This window comes from Ostrea edulis, chromosome 2 (genome assembly GCF_947568905.1).
Source record: "Ostrea edulis chromosome 2, xbOstEdul1.1, whole genome shotgun sequence".
In the NCBI taxonomy this organism is placed as follows: domain Eukaryota; kingdom Metazoa; phylum Mollusca; class Bivalvia; order Ostreida; family Ostreidae; genus Ostrea; species Ostrea edulis.
In genome coordinates this window covers 51,146,136-51,162,209 of record NC_079165.1, presented here as the reverse complement: position 1 = coordinate 51,162,209, position 16,074 = coordinate 51,146,136, and positions in this window count along the sequence as shown.

Sequence of the window (16,074 nt, the reverse complement as noted above, 5' to 3'; positions counted from 1 at the left end):
TCACTGAAAACCACTGTATAGTTTTCGAGAAAACTCCTGCACAAAATTTGGTCCAAAAAAAAAAATAATAATAATAACGAGCTATAACTGTGTTGGGATGCCAACACAAATGTCTCCGAACACCTCTCCATGTCAGAAATGCTTTTTGATGCCAGATATGCACTCAAGATCCTCAAAGAACTCTAAAAACTAAATTTGGTTGAAATCCGACGGACTTGATTTTTGGACGCCATTGTCTTCAATGGCGGCCATTTTGAAAGATTTGAAAATTTATTGGAAGGAAATACTGATGCTAGAAATGAACTGTGGACCCTCAGTTGACCCCAGAACTTAAATGCTGTAGAGATTTTAACACTTTGAAATATTTCGGTATATGGCGGCCATTTTCAAAATGGCGGCTCAAAAAAAAAATTTGATGGTGGAAATGGACTTGGGGTCACTAAATTACCCTAGAAATCGAATTTGGTTGAAATCCGACGACCTTGAGTTTTTGAAGTTTTTTGGCCGCCATCTTGAAACGGCGGCCATTTTGAAAATTTGAAAAGTTGAATGCACCACTCCTAGTGACCCCCTATCAGCTGACAAAGTTTGAAGTGGATCTGTCGAAGCACTTTCACAAAATCGGTCGGACAAATTTCTCACTAAAGAAGAGGAATAATAAGAATAAGAAGAAAATAATAATAACGAGCTATAACTGTGTTGGGATGCCAACACAAATGTCTCCGAACACCTCCCCATGTCAGAAATGCTTTTTGATGCCAGATATGCACTCAGGATTCTCAAAAATCCCTAAAAACTGAATTTGGTTCAAATCCGACGGACCTGATTTTTGGCCGCCATTTTCTTCAATGGCGGCCATTTTGAAATATTTAAAAAAAGATTGGAAGGAAATACTGATGCTAGAAATGAATTGTGGACCCTCCATTTACCCCAGAACCCAAATGTTGTACAGATTTTAACACTTTCAAATATTTCGGTATATGGCGACCATTTTGAAAATGGCGGCTAAAAAAAAAAATTGATGGTGGAAATGGACTTGGGGTCACAATATTACCCTAGAAATAGAATTTGGTTGAAATCCGACGACCTTGAGCTTTGACGTTTTTTTGCCGCCATCTTGAAACGGCGGCCATTTTGAAAATTTGAAAAGTTGAATGCACCCCTCCTAGTGACCCCCTATCAGCTCATAAAGTTTGAAGTGGATCTGTCGAAGCACTTTCACAAAATCGGTCGGACAAATTTCTCACTAAAGAAGAGGAATAATAAGAATAAGAAGAAAATAATAATAATAACGAGCTATAACTGTGTTGGGATACCAACACAAATGTCTCCGAACACCTCCCCATGTCAGAAATGGTTTTTGATACTAGATATGCACTCAGGATCCTGAAAGAACCCTACAAACTAAATTTGGTTGAAATCCGACGGACTTGATTTTTGGCCGCCATTTTCTTCAATGGCGGCCATTTTGAAACATTTGAAAATAGATTGGAAGGAAATACTGATGCTAGAAATGAATTGTGGACCCTCCATTTACCTCAGAACCCAAATGTTGTACAGATTTTAACATTTTCAAATATTTCGATATATGGCGGCCATTTTAAAAATGGCGGCTCAAAATTTTTTTTGAGTGTGGGAATGAACTCAGGGTCACCAAATTCCCCTAGAAATAGAATTTGGTTGAAATCTTGATTTTTTGACGTTTTTTTGCCGCCATCTTGAAACGGCGGCCATTTTGAAAATTTGAAAAGTTGATTGCACCCCTCTTTATGACTGTCTATCAGCTCACAAAGTTTGAAGTCGATCAGTCGAAGCACTTTCATATAATCGAGCGGACAAATTTCTCACTAAAGAAGAGGAATAATAATAAGAAACTAGAAATGATCTCGTTGCGAGCAACGAATAGGTCTTCCGTCCAATTTCTGACGAGATAGGACCTTGACTGGAAGAATTCAATTTGTGAATTAGTGAAGAACGGCTATACATGAAAGAAATAAACACATACATGTAAGACGTGATTTATCAATTGTAAACAATTTCGGTTTTATTTCATTCACTTTCAAGTATCTCAGTAGTCCATAAAACGACTAAAAATTCGAATTGAACCACGTAGGAACCCACACTAAAAATTTCCATCAAAAATACTGAGTTTTTGGACAACTTCCGGTTTCGAACAACCAACTTCAGGTTTCAAACAACCAACTTCCGGTGGAAATGATATGACTTATTACACTCTATTAAATAATTTTATGAGGATTAGAATTTAAAAAATGAAATATTACATATTTTTATGGTGCTTCCGGTGGATGACGGAAGTGACAGCAAGAAAGTTGAAACACGTATGTCACATCTAGAAGTCACTATCTAACTTTCCTGAAAGCTTCAAGATTCAATCTTTGAGTATTTATGAGAAAACACTTGGAGAAAAAACCCCGGAAATCGTACATATTTAACGAACGGAAGTGAATTTTGAAAAAAAAACCTATACTATTCACTATACTCTGAAGATGGATAATGTCAATTATAGATGTGAAAATCACAAAAACACTTGCTTTATAAGCGAGAGATATGATAGCAAAGAAAAACCATTTTTCCGAAGTTTTTCTCTAAAAACCGGAAGTTGCTGGTTAAACTTCCGGTAAGAATAACATTTTCTAAAACGTCACAAGAAACCTAATTAAACGATGCAAGTTTTGTTTCAAAAGCATAATTTTGAAATTTGGCGTTTCTTTTGTTCACTTCCGATAACGGCCGGAAGTGACGGATAATAATGATAAACCTTTATTACAGAGCTACAAGTAACCATCTATCATCCCTGAAAGTTTATAGACTCAATCTTAAACCGTTTATGAGAAAACGCCCGGACAAAATATCATTTGAAAAACAGAAATTCGGCCGCCACTTGTGACCGGAAGTGAATTTTGAAATAGTGGTGCAGGGTTGTTTTGAGATGGATAATGTCAATAATATCTGTAAATATCGTATTAAATGGTTCATAAATAAACGAGATATACGAGGACAAAGAAAGACCTTTTTTTTTAAATTTTTCTCTGAAAACCGGAAGTTCCTGGTTAAACTTCCGGTAAGTCTAACATTTTTTGAAACTCCGAAAGAGACCTAACTAATCTTCGTAAGTTTTATTTCAAAAGCATAATTTTGAAATTTGACGTTTCTTTTGTTCACTTACGGTGACGGCCAGAAGTGACGGATGGCAAAAATAATACCTTATTGCACAGCTACAATTCATAATCTATCATCCCTGAAAATTTGAAGATTCAATCTTTAACCCTTTATGAGAAAACGCCCGGACAAAATATCATTTGAAAAACGGAAACTCGGCCGTAACTTGTGACCGGAAGTGAATTTTTGAAATAGTGTTACAGGGTTCTCTTAAGATGGATAATGTCATTAAAATCTGTAAATATCGTATTAAAAGTTTGATTAAAAAACGAGATATACGAGGACAAATAAAGACCATTTTTTCGAAGTTTTTCTCTAAAAACCGGAAGTTGCTGGTTAAACTTCCGGTAAGTCTAACATTTTCTGAAACGCCGAAAGATATCTAATTAATTTATGCAAGTTTTGTGTCAAAAGCATTAGTTTGAAATTTGACGTTTCTTTTGTTCACTTCCGGTGACGGCCTGAAGTGACGGATGGCAATGATAATACCCTATTGCATAGCTACAAGTCACCATCTATCATCCCTGAAAGTTTGAAGTCTCAATCTTTAAACGTTTATGAGAAAACGCCCGGACAAAATGTCATTTGAAAAACGGAAATTCAGCCGTAACTTGCGACCGGAAGTGATTTTTGCAAAACCAAAAAAGGCCTTTCTAGACAATCTTATTTTAAATCTTTTCTGAAAGTTTCATGAAAATCTATCAAGCCGTTTTAGAGAAATCGCGTGCACAAAATCGGTAAGAAAAAGAACAATAATAATAATAATAGAGGAAAAGAAACATAAGAATCACTATAAGGTCTTCTGTTGAGACGGAAGACTTTAAATAATAAGATTAATAAGAAACGGAGCAAAAACAATATGTCTCCGACACTTTGTGTTCGGAGACATAATAATAAGAAACGGAGCAAACACAATATGTCTCCGACACTTTGTGTTCGGAGACATCCTCCACAATATTTGGTCCTCAAAAAAATAATAATAATAAGAAACAGTAGAATCAATATAAGGTCTTCCGTGAAGAACGGAAGACCTTCATAACTAGAAACTTATTGCCATGGCAACAAGAAGATCTTCCGTTCTTTCCGTGTCCAGTAGATAACCTTAAATTCTTCATTTGTTATACGTTTTACTGTAGTGCATACATTTCTGTTAAATATAGCTGGAAAAAGTTGGGAAAAAATATTCGAGTAATCTAGGGATTGAACTCGGGTCGCCCGCATGAAAATCCACTACGCTAACCATTAGGCTAGAGAGGACCATCGCTTCAAAATGAAAATTACGAATATCTAGAGTTTAATTTGATCAATTTAAAAACAAATACCATATTGAGCATTCTATAAAGAGTCTCTATTTATCTTACCTTTATCAAAGAAAAACATTAAAAAACAAAAAAGTTGAAAAAATCCATTTTTTAAATTCGCTTCCGGTAGCGACCGGAAGGGATCACGACGTACGAAATAGTGATTATGGTAATCTATAAGTCATGTTCTATCATCTCTAATAAGTCTCCAGTTCATATCTTTAGCCGTTCCTGTAGATCACTCGCGGACAAAGTTCCATTTGAAAATCAGCAAATTGTCCATAACTTGCAACCAAAATGGAATTTCCCCAATTTTCTTTGTGATGAACAAAGTTCATAATATAATGCATTTTTCCTGAAAGTTTCACTGAAAACCACTGTATAGTTTTCGAGAAAACTCCTGCACAAAATTTGGTAAAAAAATAATAATAATAATAACTAGACACTCATTACTAGTAATGAGTAGGTCTTCCGTTCGACCACTTCCGGTAAAGAGCTTTCTATTCCTACGAAAACCATTTAAATGTATCAGAAAATGTGCCTTAACAATGAATGAAAAATGTATTTTCGAATTTTTTACTCCTTTCTCGTAACTTTCGGTGACGACCGGAAGTACTATTCAGATGCGTTTTCCTATAAATGACAGCGACTCTGTACTGTCTATATTCCCTGAAAATTTCACGTCTCTATCTGAAAGAGTTCTCAACAAAAAGAAGTAGACTAAAGAAAGAAAAAGTAGTAGGTTACTACCGACCGGAAGTCAATTTTGAAAAACAAAATTATCAAAACTTTAGAAGTTGATACTTTTATTAAGACATGTGAAAATCATATGAAAGACTTCAAATATAAGCGAGATGTATGGGGACAAAGAGACGAAAATTAAAAAGGTATTTTATCAAGAAACCGGAAGTAGTCCTTTTGACTACCGACAGACTCAATATTCTTTTGACACTTTGAAAGAGACTTAATAAACTAGTATAGGTTTCAATTTAAAGGAAAAAGTTTGAAATTTGCGATTCTTTCCATCACTTCCGGTGACGACAGGAAGTGACGGTCGACATGTTCAACCCACTACTACACGCTTACAAACGGAGATTGATCATCCCTGAATGTTTGATGAACCTATATTTTACCTTTTCCAAGAAAAATGCTGGACAAAATTCCTTTTGAGAAACAGAAAATCGGCCATATTTTCCGACCGGAAGTGAATTTTGTAAAAACAGAAATAATTATAGCAAGGTCATTTCATAAGACATTATTCCTGAAAATTTCAGCCATCTCTGAGAAATCACTCGAAGAAATCGGAAAATCGACATTTTTTCAAATACTTCCGGTATAGACCGGAAGTGACGGACAAAAAATTGAATGTATGTGTACAATGGACTAATGTTAGTTGATCAACTCTACAAGTTTCAAGCGTCTATCTATATTCATTATTGAGAAACTGAAAAAACAAGGTTTGAATATGTCCACCCTATATCTCACGACCGTAAGTGAATTTTTTCAAAAATATTTAAATTTACTTTAGACATTTATAGTATCTATAACATATGTAAAATTCAAATCATTAACTTGTTTTATGACCGAGATCTATTGCACTGAAAAATGAGAGAATGAATAGTCTTTCTTTGATATAACCGGAAGTTGCACTTTCAACTTCCGGTGAGGTCAACATTTTTTCAGAAGTAGAACCAAACCTAGTAAACAGATATAGGTTTCAGTTTGATAGAAAAAAGTTTGAAATATCTGATTTATTTTATCACTTCTGGTGACGACCGGAAGTGACGGCCGACATTCTTAACCCCCTACTGCACGCCTACAAAGTGAGATCTATTAACTCTGAAAATTTGGTGACTCTATCTTTTAACGTTTTTGAGAAAAACGCTGGACAACGAAAACAGCTAATAAGCCGTATTTGCCGACCGGAAGTAAATTTTACAAAAATATTTGAGGTTACTCTAGACATTTATAGTGACTATTATATAGTTAAAACTCAACTCATTAACTTGTTTCATGACCGAGATTTATGGCACTGAAAAATGAGAGAATGAATAGGCTTTCTTTGATATAACCGGAAGTTGAAGATTCAACTTCCGGTGGGGTCAACATTTTTTGAGAATTAGAACGAGATATAGTAAACCGAAATAGGTTTCAATTTGAAAGAAAGAAGGTTGAAATTCATGTTTCCTTTAATCACTTCTGGTGACGACTGGAAGTGACGGCCGACATTCTTTACCCCCTACTGCACGCCTACAAAGTGAGATCTATTAACTCTGAAAATTTGGTGACTTTATCTTTTACCGTTTCTGAGAAAAACGCTGGACAAGATATCTTGTAAAAGGACGAAAATTGGACATATCTTGCGACCGGAAGTGAATTTTGAAAAAATGAAAAAAACTCCTCGAGGTACCATCCTTCTTTATAACCTGTGTAAGTTTCAGGAAAATCCATCCAACGGTCTCGGAGACGAAAGGGAAAAAAATAATAATAACTAGAAACTCATTACTAGTAATGAGTAGGTCTTCCGTTTGTTCACTTCCGGTAAAGAGTTTTCTGATCCTACAAAAACCATTCAAATATATCAGAGAATGTACTTTAACAATAAATGAGAAGTGTATTATCGAATTTTTTACTCATTTCTTGTAACTTCCGGTGACGACCGGAAGTACTATTCAGATGCGTTTTCCTATAAATGACAGCGACTCTTTACTGTCTATATTCCCTGAAAATTTCACGTCTCTATCTGAAAGAGTTCTCAACAAAAAGAAGTAGACTAAAGAAAGAGAAAGTAGTAGGTTACTACCGACCGGAAGTCAATTTTGAAAAACAAAATCATCAAAACTCTAGAAGTTGATACTTTTTATTAAGACATGTGAAAATCATATGAAAGACTTCAAATATAAGCGAGATTTATGGGGAGAAAGAGACAAAAAGAAAAAAGGTATTTTATGAAGAAACCGGAAGTAGTTGTTTTGACTACCGACAGACTCAATATTCTTTTGACACTTTGAAAGAGAGTTAATAAACTAGTATAGGTTTCAATTTGAAAGAAAAAGTTTGAAATTTGCGATTCCTTCAATCACTTCCGGTGACGACAGGAAGTGACGGTTCAACCCCCTACTGCACGCTTATAAACGGAGATTAATTATCCCTGAATATTTTATGAACCTATATTTTACCTTTTGCAAGAAAAATGCTGGACAAAATTCCTTTTGAGAGACAGAATATCGGCCATATTTTTCGACCGGAAGTGAATTTTGTAAAAACAAAAATAATTATAGCAAGGTCATTTCATAAGACAGTATTCCTGAAAATTTCAAGAAAATATATCCAGCCATCTCTGAGAAATCACTCGAAGAAATCGGAAAATCGACATTTTTTAAAACACTTCCGGTATAGACCGGAAGTGACGGACGAAAAAATTGAATGTATGTGTACAATGGACTAATGTTAGTTAATCAACTCGACAAGTTTCAAGCGTCTATCTATATTCATTATTGAGAAACTGAAAAAAACAAGGCTTCAATATATCCACCCCATATCTCACGACCGGAAGTGAATTTTACAAAAATATTTAAGTATACTCTAGACATGTATAGTGTCTATAACATATGTAAAATTGAAATCATTAACTTGTTTTATGACCGAGATTTATGGCACTGAAAAATGAGAGAATGAATAGTCTTTCTTTGATATAACCGGAAGTTGGAGATTCAACTTCCGGTGGGGTCAACATTTTTTGATAATTAGAACGAGACCTAGTAAACCGATATAGGTTTCAATTTGAAAGAAAAAAGTTTGAAATTGATGATTAATTTAATCACTTCCGGTGACGACCGGAAGTGACGGCCGACATTCTTAACCCCCTACTGCACGCCTACAAAGTAAGATCTATTAACTCTGAAAATTTGATGACTGTATCTTTAACCGTTTCTGAGAAAAACGCTGTACAACGAAAACAGCTAATTAGCCGTATTTGCCGACCGGAAGTGAATTTTACAAAAATATTTAAAGTTACTCTAGACATTTATAGTGACTATAATATATGTAAAACTCAACTCATTAACTGGTTTCATGACCAAGATTTATGGCACTGAAAAATGAGAGAATTAATAGTCTTTCTTTGATATAACCGGAAGTTGGAGATTCAACTTCCGGTGGGATCAACATTTTTTGAGAATTAGAACTAGACCTAGTAAAACGATATAGGTTTCAATTTGAAAGAAAAAAGTTTGAAATTGATGATTTATTTAATCACTTCCGGTGACGACCGGAAGTGACGGCGACAAAAAATATTACGTGCATGCACCATAGAGAAGATAGATCTGTCATCCCTGAAAGTTTCATTCGATTATCTTTTTGTGGTTTTCAAGTTTACCCCCGGACAAAGTTTCTTTCAAAAACCGGAAAATCGGACGTATCTGACGAACGGAAGTGAATTTTGAAAAAATGAAAAAAATTGCCTCGAGGTACCATCGTTGTCTATAACCTGTGAAAGTTTCAGGAAAATCCATCCAACGGTTTAGGAGACGAAAGGGAAAAAATAATAATAATAATAATAATAATAAACAGTAGAATCACTAGAAGGTCTTCCGTTGGAAACGGAAGACCTTAATAATAACGAGCTACAGTACCCGCAACGTTATTCTTGACATTCCTATCGTGCTCTATCGTGCGTGTATCCTATCGTATCGTGCGTGTATCCTATCCTATCGTGTATCAGGTTTTCCGTTTTCTATCGTGTTTTGCGTTTATCAGGTCTATCGTGTATCGTGTTTTGCGTGTATCAGGTTTTCCGTTTATCGTTAAAATCGTTTATCGTGTAGCTTCGGAAACTATCGGGATCGTTTATAAAATCTAATGGAAAAGTACGATACTTTCCGAAACCTTTATTCGTTTTGTTAAAGAAGCTATTTTTAGGAATCGAGGAAAGACGGTATATTTGAAGGAGAACATAAAGTTGTCGATTTTAAGGCAGAAGAAGAGATATTTGTCTGTCCAGAGAGAGAGTGAAAATTTATCACAATTTAATTCGAAGTAGTCTGGAAAGTAGGACAGTAAACCGAGCACAGTAAATCTGAAAGCTCCTTCTGAAGTTCATAAACATTTGTCTGTCTAGAAACAGTTATTTGTAATTAATACTAACAGAAAAATAGGGAGTTCCGATTTGAAAGGAAAAATAAGTAAATTACATTGTTTATCACATACATGTATATTTTAATAATGGTTCTTTTTCTTCCGATTTTTTTTCCACGTGTATGCTACTTATATAGCAACTGCTGAACTTGTGCTCGTCCTTATATCTGATTTTGTGTATCACCCGTGTTTTGACAGCTAACATTCTCAGGGACATTGTATTTCACACATTTAGAAGATTAAGTTTTAAAAGGGTGCAAGGGTGTTGCATCCCCCAAAATTCTGCTCAACTGGGCACGATTCCGCTGTCATCGTTGTTTTGTTTTTTATATACCTTGTACATGTACACATGTACCAATACTCGTACGTGTAGATACTGGAAATTTATGTTGGTTTTGATGATTATTTGAATTTTTTTTTTTACACACTAAGCGTTTCAAAATTGCGAATTTAAAACAAGCCGGGTTTTGTTTATGTTTTTTAAACAGTATATTTATGTTTTGTTAACAAAATATCAATTCAAATAAATATGTTCCAATTACTTATGACTATCAATTATCAATCATAGTGTAAAAATATCTAACAGGTGTAGTGCGGTTGATTTTTTTTTAAAGCGGTCGTTATGAAAATAACTTGAGATGTTGAATGAGCCGTGAACTTAGAACTTGATGCAAAATAACTCCCTCCTCGCTACACGCACAATATTACTTGGTTTTATTTCATACTCAAGGTAATATACATTAGCATAAGAGAGCTACTGAAGCATGATATCACTACATTATATTACATTTAGTTAATTCCCTGTATAATCTATATATTAAACATTAGGTGACAATATAAGTTTTAGAATCATTGGCTGATAAAATTCATATAGATATCAAATAATGAATTCAATGCCGTATATATTTTATTTTTTTTTTTTTTTAATTTTAGCTGTGATGGCATTAGAAAAAAAAAAAAAAAACAAAAACCGTACGACCGTGGATTAAAGAAATTATATGGTACAAAACCGATCAATGTTTTAAACAAATGTTACCGCGACGGGGACAGGTAGCTGATAGTCATCCCGCGATGAGAACGCGGTTTTCCTGAGTTACCTATAGATTACCGCGTTAGATTTTTTCCCATCGCGAGAACGCGGGAAACAAGAAATCCGTTTTGTCCGTAATGTAGGTATATAATGAACATTGAAATCCTTCAATATTATTATCAACATAATGTAAACATAATGTAATTATGTTGTAGGTATCAAAATTTCGTTCCGTCTAAACCGTTTCTAAATTTACAACATTTCTATCAGGTTTTCCGTTTATTGTGAAGATCGTTTATCGTGTTTTGCGTTTATCAGGTCTATCGTGAAGATCGTTTATCAGGTTTTGCGTTTATCAGGTTTATCGTGTATCCTATCGTATCGTGCGTGTATCCTATCGTATCGTGCGTGTATCCTATCCTATCGTGCGTGTATCGTGTTCTATCGTTTATCATGTCAAGAATAACGTTGCGGGTACTGTATAACTGTGTTGGGATGCCAACACAAATGTCTCCGAACACCTCCCCATGTCAGAAATCGTTTTAGATATCAGATATGCACTCAGGATCCTCAAAAAATCCCTAGAAACTAATTTCAAATTTGGTTCAAATTCGACGGACCTGATTTTTAGCCGCCATTTTCTTCAATGGCGGCCATTTTGAAACATTTGAAAATAGATTGGAAGGAAAAACTGAAGCTAGAAATGAACTGTGGACCCTCCATTTACCCCAGAAACCAAATGTTGTAGAGATTTTAACATTTTCAAATATTTTGGTATATGGCGGCCATTTTGAAAATGGCGGCTCAATTTTTTTTTTTTGATGGTGGGAATGAACTTGGGGTCACCAAATTACTCCAGAAATAAAATTTCGTTGAAATCCGACAACCTTGATTTTTTGACGTTTTTGGCCGCCATTTTGAAACGGCGGCCATTTTGAAAATTTGGAAAGTTGATTGCACCCCTCCTCATGACCCCCTATCAGCTCACAAAGTTTGAAGTGGATCTGTCGAAACATTTTCATAAAATCGAGCGGACAAATTTCTCTGGAAAGAAGAGGAATAAAAAGAAGAAGAAGAAAATAAGAATAACGAGCTATAACTGTGTTGGGATGCCAACACAAATGTCTCCGAACACCTCCCCATGTCAGAAATGGTTTTTGATGCCAGATATGCACTCAAGATTCTCAAAAAACCCTAGAAACTAAGTTTTGTTGAAATCCGACGGACTTGATTTTTGGCCGCCATTTTCTTCAATGGCGGCCATTTTGAAAGATATGAAAATAGATTGGAAGGAAATACTGATGCTGGAAATGAAGTGTGGACCCTCCAATTACCCCAGAAATCAAATGTTGTAGAGATTTTAACATTTTCAAATATTTTGGTATATGGCGGCGATTTTGAAAATGGCGGCTCAAAATTTTTTTTTGATGGTGGGAATGAACTCGGGGTCACCAAATTGCCCTAGAAATAAAATTTGGTTGAAATCCGACAACCTTGATTTTTTGACGTTTTTGGCCGCCATTTTGAAACGGCGGCCATTTTGAAAATTTGGAAAGTTGATTGCACCCCTCCTCATGACCCCCTATCAGCTCACAAAGTTTGAAGTGGATCTGTTGAAACACTTTCATAAAATCGAGCGGACAAATTTCTCTGGAAAGAAGAGGAATAAAAAGAAGAAGAAGAAGAAGAAGAAAATAAGAATAATAAGAAACGGAGCAAAAACAATATGTCTCCGACACTTTGTGTTCGGAGACATAATAAGAAACGGAGCAAAAACAATATGTCTCCGACACTTTGTGTTCGGAGACATAATAATAATAATAAACAGTAGAATCACTAGAAGGTCTTCCGTTGGAAACGGAAGACCTTAATAATGATAACTAGAAACTTGTTGTCATGGCAACAAGAAGGTCTTCCGTTCTTTCCGTGTCCAGTAGATAACCTTAAATTCTTCATTTGTTGTAAAGTGGGAAAAAAATATTCGAGTAATCTGGGGGATTGAACCCGGGTCGCCCGCATGGAAATCCACCACGCTAACCATTAAGCTAGCGAGGACCTCGCTTCAAAAAGAAAATTACAAATATCTAGAGTTTGGTTTGATCAATTTAAAAACAAATATCATATTCAGCATTCTATAAAGAGTCTCTATTTATCTTACCTTTATCAAAGAAAAACATTAAAAAACAAAAAAGTTGAAAAAATCCATTTTTTAAATTCGCTTCCGGTAGCGACCGGAAGTGATGATGACGTACGAAATAGCGATTCTGCAAATCTATAAGTTATGTTCTATCATCTCTAATAAGTCTCCAGTTCATATCTTTAGCCGCTCGTGAGATCACTCGCGGACAAAGTTCCATTTGAAAATCAGGAAATTGTCCATAACTTGGAACCGAAATAGAATTTGCCAAATTTTGTTTGTGATAAACAAAGTTCATAATAAAATGCATTTTTCCTGAAAGTTTCACTGAAAACCACTTTATAGTTTTCGAAAAAACTCCTGCACAAAATTTGGTCAAAATAATAATAACTAGAAACTTGTTGCCGTGGCAACAAGAAGGTCTTCCGTTCTTTCTGTGTCCAGTAGATAACCTTAAATTCTTCATTTGTTAAAAAGTGGGAAAAAAATATTCGAGTAATCTGGGGGATTGAACCCGGGTCGCCCGCATGGAAATCCACCACGCTAACCATTAGGCTAGCGAGGACCTCGCTTCAAAATTAAAACTACGAATATCTAGAGTTTGGTTTGATCAATTTAAAAACAAATATCTCATTCAGCATTCTATAAAGAGTCTCTATTGATCTTACCTTTATCAAAGAAAAACATTAAAAAGCAAAAAAGTTCAAAAAATCCATTTCTTAAATTCGCTTCCCGTAGCGACCGGAAGTGACGGCGGACGTGCTTATCCCAATTCGGCTCGCCTACTCCTTAAGGTCTATCACTCCAGTAAGTTTGGTATCTTAATCTTTTACCGTTTCTGAGATCTCGCGCGGACAAAATATTTTTGAAAAAACCGGAAATCCGACATATCTGACGAACGGAAGCGAATTTCAAAAAAATGAAAAAAGCTTCTGGAGGTATTTATATTCTCTATCATCCGTGAAAATTTCAAGAAAATCCATCCAGCCATCTCTGAGAAATCTTCAGTGAAAAAAAAAGAAGAACAATAATAATAACTAGACACTCATTACTAGTAATGAGTAGGTCTTCCGTTAGACCACTTCCGGTAAAGAGCTTTCTGTTCCTACCAAAACCATTTAAATGTATCAGAAAATGTGCCTTAACAATGAATGAGAAATGTATTATCGAATTTTTTACTCCTTTCTCGTAACTTCCGGTGACGACCGGAAGTACTATTCAGATGCGTTTTCCTATAAATGACAACCACTCTTTACTGTCTATATTCCCTGAAAATTTCACGTCTCTATCTGAAAGAGTTCTCAACAAAAAGAAGTAGACTAAAGAAAGAAAAAGTAGTAGGTTACTACCGACCGGAAGTCAATTTTGAAAAACAAAATGATCAGAACTTTAGAAGTTGATACTTTTATTAAGACATGTGAAAATCATATGAAAGACTTCAAATATAAGCGAGATTTTTGGGGACAAAGAGACGAAAATTAATAAGGTATTTTATCTAGAAACCGGAAGTAGCCGTTTTGACTACCGACAGAGTCAATATTCTTTTGACACTTTGAAAGAGAGTTATTAAACTAGTATGGATTTCCATTTAAAGGAAAAAGTTTGAAATTTGCGATTCTTACAATCACTTCCGGTGACGACAGGAAGTGACGTTCGACATGTTCAACCCCCTACCGCACGCTTACAAACGGAGATTGATCATCTCTGAATATTTGATGAACCTATATTTTACCTTTTCCAAGAAAAATACTGGACAAAATTCCTTTTTAGAAACAGAAAATCGGCCATATTTTCCGACCGGAAGTGAATTTTGTAAAAACAGAAATAATTATAGCAAGGTCATTTCATAAAACATTATTCCTGAAAATTTCAGCCATCTCTGAGAAATCACTCGAAGAAATCGGAAAATCGACATTTTTTTCAAATACTTCCGGTATAGACCGGAAGTGACGGACAAAAAAATTGAATGTATGTGTACAATGGACTAATGTTAGTTGATCAACTCTACAAGTTTCAAGCGTCTATCTATATTCATTATTGAGAAACTGAAAAAACAAGGTTTGAATATGTCCACCCCATATCTCATGACCGGAAGTGAATTTTACAAAAATATTTAAATTTACTTTAGACATTTATAGTGTCTATAACATACGTAAAATTCAAATCATTAACTTGTTTCATGACCGAGATTTATGGCACTGAAAAATGAGAGAATGAATAGTCTTTCTTTGATATAACCGGAAGTTGGAGATTCTACTTCCGGTGGGGTCAACATTTTTTGAGAATTAGAACGAGACCTAGCAAACCGATATAGGTTTCAATTCGAAAGAAAAAAGTTTGAAATTTATGATTCATTAATCACTTCTGGTGACGACCGGAAGTGACGGCGACAAAAAATATTACGTGCATGCACCATAGAGAAAATAGATCTATCATCCCTGAAAGTTTCATTCGATTATCTTTAGTGGTTTTCAAGTTTACCCCCTGACAAAGGTTCTTTCAAAAACCGGAAAATCGGACGTATCTGATCAACGGAAGTGAATTTTGAAAAAAAGAAAAAAATTGCCTCGAGGTACCATCGTTCTCTATAACCTGTGAAAGTTTCAGGAAAATCCATCCAACGGTCTCGGAGACGAAAGGTAAAAAAAATAATAATAATAACTAGAAATGATCTCGTTGCGAGCAACGAATAGGTCTTCCGTCCAATTTCTGACGAGATAGGATGTAAGTCTAACATGTTCTGAAACTCCGAAAGAGACTTAATTATTCCATGCACGTTTTCATTCAAAAGCAGAAATTTGTTCACTTCCGGTGACGGTCGGAAATGACGGATGACAATGACAAACCTTATTATCGAGCTATAAGTCACCATCATTCATGCCTGAAGGTATGAAGACTCGATCTTTAACAGTTTATGAGAAAACGCCCGGACAAAATGTCATTTGAAAAACGGAAATTCGGCCCTTACCCGCGACCGGAAATGAATTTTGAAATATTACTCAAGGGTACAGTAGATACGGACAATGTTAATACTATCTGTAAATATCGTATTAAAAAGTTGATCTATAAGCGAGAGATATGAGGACAAAGAAAGACCAATTTTTCGAAGTTTTTCTCTAAAAACCGGAAGTTGCTCGCTATACTTCCGGTGAGTTTAACATTTTATAAAACGACGAAAGAGACCTAATTAATCTATGCAAGTTTTGTTTCAAAAGCATCATTTTAAAATTTGACGTTTCTTTTCTTCACTTCCGGTGACGGACAAAACTGACGGACGGCAATGATAAACC